This window comes from Choloepus didactylus, chromosome 1, assembly GCF_015220235.1.
Source record: "Choloepus didactylus isolate mChoDid1 chromosome 1, mChoDid1.pri, whole genome shotgun sequence".
NCBI classification, from domain to species: Eukaryota; Metazoa; Chordata; class Mammalia; order Pilosa; family Megalonychidae; genus Choloepus; species Choloepus didactylus.
The window spans coordinates 185,322,776-185,331,254 of NC_051307.1; positions in this window are offsets into that span (position 1 = coordinate 185,322,776).

Here is an 8,479-nt window from a genome sequence, read left to right on the forward strand (position 1 = left end):
ATAGTACCATCATATGGTTGTGCACTCATCACCACAATCTATTTTTGAACATTTTCCTTACACCAGAAAGAATAAAGATAAGAAAAAAAAAATAAAAGTAAAAAAGAACACCCAAATCATGCCCCCCATCCCACTCTATTTTTCTTCTAGGTTTTGTCCCCATTTTTCTACTCATCCATCCATACACTGGATAAAGGGAGTGTGATCCACAAGGCTTTCACAGTCACATTGTCACCTCCTGTAAGCTACATAGTTATACAATCGTCTTCAAGAATCAAGGCTATTGGGTTGCAGTTTGATAGTTTCAGGTATTTACTTCTAGCTATTCCAATACACTAAAACCTAAAAAGGGATATCTATATAGTGCATAAGAATGCCCACCAGAGTGACCTCTCAACTCCATTTGAAATCTCTCAGCCACGAAAACTTTGTTTCATTTCGCTTTCCCCTTTTGGTCAAGAAGATGTTCTGAATCCCACGATGCCGGATCCAGGCTCATCCCTGGAAGTCATATCCTGCATTGCCAGGGAGATTTACACCCCTGGGAATCAGGTCCCACATGGGGGGAGGGCAGTGAGTTCACCTGCCAAGTTGGCTTAGCTAGAGAGAGAGAAGGCCACATCTGAGCAACAAAGAGGTATTCTGGGGGAGACTCTTAGGCACAATTATAAGTAGGCTTAACCTCTCCTTTGCAGTAACCAGCTTCATAATGGCAAGCCCAAAGATAGAGGGCTCAGCATACCAAACCTTCAGTCCTCAATATTTGTGAGAACATCTGGCTTCCTTTTACAAATTGTGCTGCATTATAATGGAAAGCAAATGTCCTCTCCACCTACCTCTGCCTGCTGATAACCTTGTTCCTTAAATACTACATTTAACCTTTTCTGCCTCAACACCCATTTTCTCCCAGTCTTTATGTTCTAGCCACACTGGCCTTCTCTCACTCTCTTGTTCCCTTGATGTTTCTTTCCACAGAGCCATCTTTGGTGGGGCTGGTTCATTGTCTTGTAATAAGTGGAGGCAGTGGAATCCACACAGTTCCCAGAGATTTTTCAAGTCCCAGTGTCAAAGCAGAGTGGCCTGAAATGGTATAGAGCTGATGGACCTGGTGAGGCTTGGACAAGGGTAATGAGGGATGACTTCTCAGTGGTGACCAACCAGGGCCAGCTGACATTTCAGCAGAGGCCAGAGTGCACAAATAACCGCCTCTCCCCATCAGTCCCAACATGTTAACTCAAACTAACCTCAAGGCAAGAGAAGACGTCAGATGGGAAGAACCAAAGAAGTTATCCTTCTTGAATTTTGGTCAATGTATCTGTTAGCTAGCACTATATGACAAACCACTGCAAAACTTAGAGGCCAAGAACAATTATTTATTAGCTCATGATTCTGTAGGTTAGATTCTGTAGGTTTCTGCTCTACCAGATGTGCCACATATCTGCAGACAGCTGGTGATTCACGTGGCAGCTAGATGATCTAGGGCAATCTCACTCACACATTTGGCAGTGGCAGGAATTGTTACCAGACCAAGGTGGTGGATTCTTTTGCCCAATGTGCTCAAAAGACCAATTCCTGAGACACTGGGGTTTCAAAGAGAGAAAGAGTTTATTGCTAGGCACGAAGCAGGAGATCAGATGGCCTATTGGTCCAAAATCTGTGTCCCCGAACTGCAATAATTCTGATAGTTTTAAAGTATCAAAAGATGGGCAGGTTTTAAGATAATGAGTACGATGGCCCCAGAAGATGTAATTAGAAGTAATCTAATTATTGAGCATGCACAAATTGATTACACATTTAGTCTCAGAATGTATGTAAGAAAATGGTGGCTTTAACATGATGATGGGCATGGTTTTTAGTATTATAATGAGGTATAGGTACTTGTAGGTTAAAGTCTAAGGTACTGCACATGTCAGGTGGGCCCATTTTGTTTAGATCCAACTTCAGTTATCAAGATAACTTTGGATTTGGGCTGGGTTAGTTCTGGGCTGTCCCAAGGCCCTTCATTAATAAAATTAGGGGCTATTTTTTAGTGATCATAAGACTCTAAAGACAAAAAACTGGATAAATGGGTACAAGTGAAGATTAGTCACAACATTACAATCACACGGGCACAAGAAGAAGGCTATGCAATCACTATCAGAGATCAAGGCAGCTGGATTACAGTTCAGGTTTCATGTATTTCCCTCTGTCTACTCTAATACACCAGAAAGTAAAAAGAAATATCTCTATCATGATTCAGTAATCATAATCAGTCCTCAAATCCTAACTTCTTGGTTACAGAACAATGGAGAGACAATTGGGCCACATGCCTCTCATCCTCCAGCAGGCAAGCTGGGCCTTAGTCAGATGAAGTGAGGGTTCCAAGGGCCACAAGAGAGTGCAAGTCTCAATATACAATGGGACATTTGCTGCTATTTCATTGTGTACCTAAGAAATCAAGAATTAACAAATAATTATGATATATAGATGCTCTTCTTACTTTCTAGTACATTAGAATAGCCAGAAAGGAAGTATCTGAAATAACTGAACTGTAATCCAGCTGCCTTGATCTTTAATAATGATTGTATAACCATATAACTTTTATCTTGTAATTGTAAAAACCTTGTGACTGGCCCCATTTGTACCCTCCTTATCCTGTTTTTCAACTTTAGAGTCTTATGATCACAAAAGACAGGCTCTAATATTTATTAATGAAGAACTTGAGTCAGCCCAGAACTAACCCAGCCCAATTCCTAAACTATCTTACTAGAGGAAGCTGGATCTAACAAAAATTGGCCGGCCTGACAGGCGCAGTAGCTTAAACTTTAACATATAAGTGACCTTGAGCTAATTATAGTACTAAATACACTCCCATCATCATATTAAGGCCACCAAATTCTTACATATGTTCTATGACTAAGCAAGTAATCAATCTGCACATGCTCAATAATAATTAGATCATCTCTGTGTCATCTAGAGCCAGTGTACTCATTATCCTAAAACCTGCCCATCTTTTGATACTGTAAAACTATCAGAGTTACTGCAGTTTGGGAAGACAGAGTTTTAGGACTCTAGGCCATCTGCTCTTTCGCTTTGTGCTTAGCAATAAACTCTTTCTCACTTTGAAACCACAGCGTCTCAGGAATTGGCTATTTGAGTACATTGGGTAGAGAGCCAGCCTGCCCCCCCTTCCTTTGGCTAGGTATCAGCTGGCCAAAGTAAACTACATAGCTAAACCCAGATCCAAAGGGAAGAGAACTTGACCCCATCTCTTCATGGAGAAGCTGCTGAGTCACATTGCAAAGGGACATGGATATGGAGAGGGGAGGAATTCAAAGCATTTTAACAATCAACCACAATCAAATTCTTTATTCAGTCTATCTCTTAGATGAGTTTGCTTTTGCAGAAAGGAAATAATTCTTTGTGTGTATCGTAAAGTGGCATTCCTTTTGGCATTCCAGCAGATGGTTAACAAATTGTGTTATTTAAATAGTTGTCTTATATCCTTTTTTAAGTTTACGTTGCTTTATTTACACATTCATCTATGTTAAACTTCTTGGACTAAGAATAATGCTTTACACACAGAAAGGGATTGATTGATAAACTTTAAAAAATTTATTATGGTGACATATATACAACATAACATTTCCCATTTTAACCACTTGATTAATAAGCTTAATTAATAAGATTAATGATGACTTTGAGAGAGATAGCTTGTTAGAAGAGAGGCTTCATAGTCGGACAGATCTGTCATTCATTCTACAAGTATTTGTTGAGCACCTACTATATGCCAAACTCTATGTGCTGGGAAAATGGTGGAAGATAAAGCAGACGTTATTCCTATGTTGTGATGCTTAGTCTTATGAGAGAGACATCAATCACATCATCAGAAAAATAAATAAAAAACTGCAACTATGGTGGGTACTACAAACGAGTTACATGGTGCTATGAAGTTTGGTGGTTTTTTTTTTAATACTGTTTCATTGTTTTAAACAGCTTTATTGAGGTATAACAGACATGAAACAAATCTACATATTTAAAGTATACAATTTAATAAATTTTGACATGAAGTTGTCACTACAAATTCTGTGAGGTAATGGTTTGATTAACTAAGGAGGACAGAAAAGAAAGTCCCCAAGCAAATGACATATGAAGTGGAAGCTAAAATGACAGCACTGTGCAAAGGCCTTTTTGGTAGGAGCTGGTAAGGCAAGTACAAGACAGAGAAAGAAGGCCACTGTGGCCAGAGCTTAGTATCTTGTACAACTGAATGGTTGTGAGATGATTTTAAATTGCATTTCTTTGTTAACGGGAATGAACTTTTATCTGTTTATTGGAAATTTCCCTTCGGGTGTGTTTTTGAGTTGAGGTGTTGGCCTTTTTCATGTTCTCTATACATTAAGGATTTCAAGTCCCAAGCAGAATACTTACCATGGATTCACAGAGCGGGTGGTTCCATTGGACCAAGTAAACTCTTCCCTCCACCTCCCAGCTCCACTCTCTCTACAGCTCTTTCTCCTCATTCTGATTTCTGCTCAAATGTCACTTCCTCATGCAATCTTTACCCACTCCATCCCATTTACTTGTTTTATTTTTTTTCCCCCAAAATTGTTTTTTAAAATGTTTTTTAAAAATTGTGAATTTTCTCCCCAAAATTGTTTTTAAAATGACAAGTGACTACAAAATAATCTTTTAAAAATGTGTATGGCATCAAAAAATGATAGAATGAACATCCTTATATTCATTCTTCATCCCCTCACCTCATAACCCTGTCCCTATTCTATACCCTTCCTTCCACCTTATAGGAAACCACTATATAGTTCCTGTTTATCGTTCGTTCTTCATTATAGTTTTATCCTGTGTGTTTCTATGAGGTAAGACTATATTATTCACATTCATAAATAATATATTGTGTAAATTTGACAAATACTAAATTTTTTTTGCTAATTTGTTCCTGAGATTGAACCATGTTGTAATGCATTGCTGTAACTATTTCATTTCCCCTGCTGTAATATAAAATAAAAATTCCTCTATGTTCGTATACTCATTTATTTTTTAAATCTACTTTTCTGTTTATTGACAGGCTATTTCTGCTTTCTGCTATTAAGAACAGTGCTGCTGTCTCTCACCATAAACACATTAATTACCAAAAAAAATGAAATGGACAAAATTGGACACCTCAGCAAAATGATCAACATTAACATCATTGATAAGGGGTAGGTATTGTTTGCCTCCAAATATGATACCTGAGAAGGATACAACATTGCTTCTGTGGTATTCTAGCCCAAAGAGCTTAATCTGAATTTAATCATGAGGAAACATCAGAGCAACACAAATTGAGGGATGTTTTATGAAATAACTGGTCTGTATTCTTCAGAAATGTCAATGGCATAAAAGACAAGAAAAGCTGAGGCACAGTGGAAATTAGAGGACACTCAAAAGATATAACAACTAGATGCAACATGTGATCTTGGCCCGAGTCCTGTCCGGGGAAAAACATGCTATAAAAAACATTATTGGGACAGTTGACAAAATTGGAATAGGAAATGTAGATTAAAGTATTCCATCAGTGTTAAATTTCCTAAATTTTGTAACTGGTCTGTGATTATGTTCCAAGGACATACATACCTGAAGGGGAAAGGGGGCTGATGTATACAACCTACTCTCAAATAATTCAGATAAAAACTTCTAGATAGATGGATATTGCTAAAGAGAGAAAAGAAATATTAGTAATCAGGATCTGGATGAAGGGTATGTGGGCGTCCTTGTATATCTTTGTAACTTTTCTGTAAATTATTTCAAAATAAAAAGTTTAAAGAAATAACCTGTGTCCGTCAATAGATCAAAGGATAAACAAAACGTGGTATATACATACCATGTGTTTTAGTTTCCTGGCTGCTAAAGCAAATACTATCCAATGGGTTGGCTTAAATGACAGGAATTTATTGGCTCACAGTTTTGAGGCAAGGAAAAGTCCCAAATCAAGATAATGCTTTCTCCCAGAAGACCGTAGCATTCGGGGGGCTGGCTGTCAGCAATCCTTGGTCCTTGGCTTTTCTGTTACATGGCAATGCACATGGTGGCCTCTCTTGGCTTCTTGGTTCCATTGACTTCCAGCTTCTGACTGCTCCCTGTGGCTTTCTCCCTGTGTGTCTGAATTTCATTCTGCTTATAAGGACTCCAGTAACAGGATTAAGACCCAACCTCATTCAGTTGGGCCATATCTTAACTGAAGTAACTGCATCAAAAGGTCCTATTTACGTGGGCTCACACTCACAGGAATGGATTAAGATTAAGTACATGTGTTTCTGGGGTACATGGTGCCAAACCACCACACCATGAAATGTTCAATTATAAAAAGGAATGAAGTTCTGATACATGCTAGGAACATGGATGAAATTTTAAAACACTAAGCTAAGCGAAATCAGCCAGATGCATAAGGAGAAATACTGTATGATTCTACTTATATGAAATACTTAGAATAGGCAAATCATCGAACCAGAAAAATTGGAGGTTACCAAGGTCTGGGAGTAGGGGAGTATGGGAAGTTATTGCTTAATGGGTACAGAATTTCTGTTTGATGTGATATAAAGTTTTTGGTAACGAATGGTGGTGATGGCTATACAATATCATGAATACAATTAATGTGACTGAACGGTACTTTGTTATGTATGTGTTACAGAGTGCTAACAAACATGATTATTTAGTTACTGAATCATTATCCAAATGCTTTTTATTTTTTTATTTTTTTATTTTTTTTAATTCAGTTTTATTGAAATATATTCACAAACCATACAGTCATCCATGGTATACAATCAACTGTTCACAGTATGATCATATAGTTATGCGTTCATCACCACAATCTATTTCTGAACATTTTCCTTACATCAGAAAGAATCAGAATAAGAATAAAAAATAAAAGTGAAAAGAGAATACCCAAACCATCCCCCCATCCCACCCTATTTGTCATTTAGTTTTTACTCCCATTTTTCTACTGATTTTTTTTCAATTTTTTAACTTTGTTTATCAAAAAATTAAAAACAAACAGGCAAACAACAACCAAAAAAACCCCACAACATTTCAAACAAAGCAATGGATTAAGGAAAACAAATAACCTAAAATACCTACTTTGCTTCCAATATGTTCCTACCATACCCCAAGAAAATTAATAAACCATGTCCAAACAGAGGAGTAAGAAAAACAAATAATCTAAAATAACTACATTGCTTCCAACATGTTCCTACCATACCCCAAGAAAATTAACAACCCCTAAGAAAACAAAGGAATAAGAGAAAAAAAAAACCTAAAATAACTCTATTGCTTCCAACATGATCTTACTATATCCAAGAAAGTTTACAAACCATAATCATTCCTGAGCATTCCCATAACATTGAGATTACCCTCCATAGTTTATCTGTTATTAGATTATCATTCCCCCTCCACTAATTGGTATCTCTAGGTCCCCTACATTCTACAGTATAAAACATTGTACACCAAATGCTTTTTAACTTTCTGATATATTGTGATGTAGCCAGAAGCAATTATCTGTAACTGTTGTAACTCAATGAATCATAACCCAGATGACTTGTTTCTTTGATGATGATGCTACATTTTATAACTGCACATTCTTTACCCTGTAACTGGTCAGTGACTCCATAACTCCTGATTGGACCAGCATGGATCCCCTTATCTTGCTTTGCAACCCTGAAGTCTGATACTCCTGTGCATAGTCCTTCAATGTTTATTAGTGAAATAAAATGAGCCAGCCCAGAACTAAGCAAGCCAGTTCTAATCAGTTGGCCTGACATGTGCAATAGCCTAAACCTTAAACTTGAAATGAACAAAACATGTAGTCAATCTGTACATACTGAGATTAGACGATCTCTAATCTCATCATCTAAACTTGCCTGCCTTTGTTTGAATGCTATAAAACACTGACAGTTTCTCATCTGAGGAACTGTCCTGTCTTTGCCAAGCTAGCCTTTGCTGAATAAATGCTTTCTTTTCTCAAAATCCCAGTGTCACTTAATTGACTCTGGAGTGCATCTGGAAGGTCTCACTTTTGAGCGGCAACATTACCACAATGAAATTTCTTTTAAATAATTTAAAGAATTAACTAAACAAAACCCAGTGCTGTGTTTAAAATGTTACACCTATCTTTTGACCCACACAAGCAGGTTTCTCGACCATATTCTGAACAGTGGAATTGGAGAGTCATAAGGTCCGTGCATCACCAACTGATGAGTTAAACTGTTTACAACGTGCCACTGACAATCTTACTAATTTTATTTATTTATTTATCTTTCACTGTAATGTTAAATGTAAGGTCCATGGTGTTACTCAAATTGTAGGCCGCGTACCTGTGCATCAGTCTCACCAGGAAGCTGGTTAGAAATATAAATTCCCAGGCCCCTATCCCAGACTTGCTCAATCAGAAACTCTGGCTGTCCAGGAAGATGCATCTTCACGAAGTCCTCCAAGTCCTCCAAGTGATTTTAAA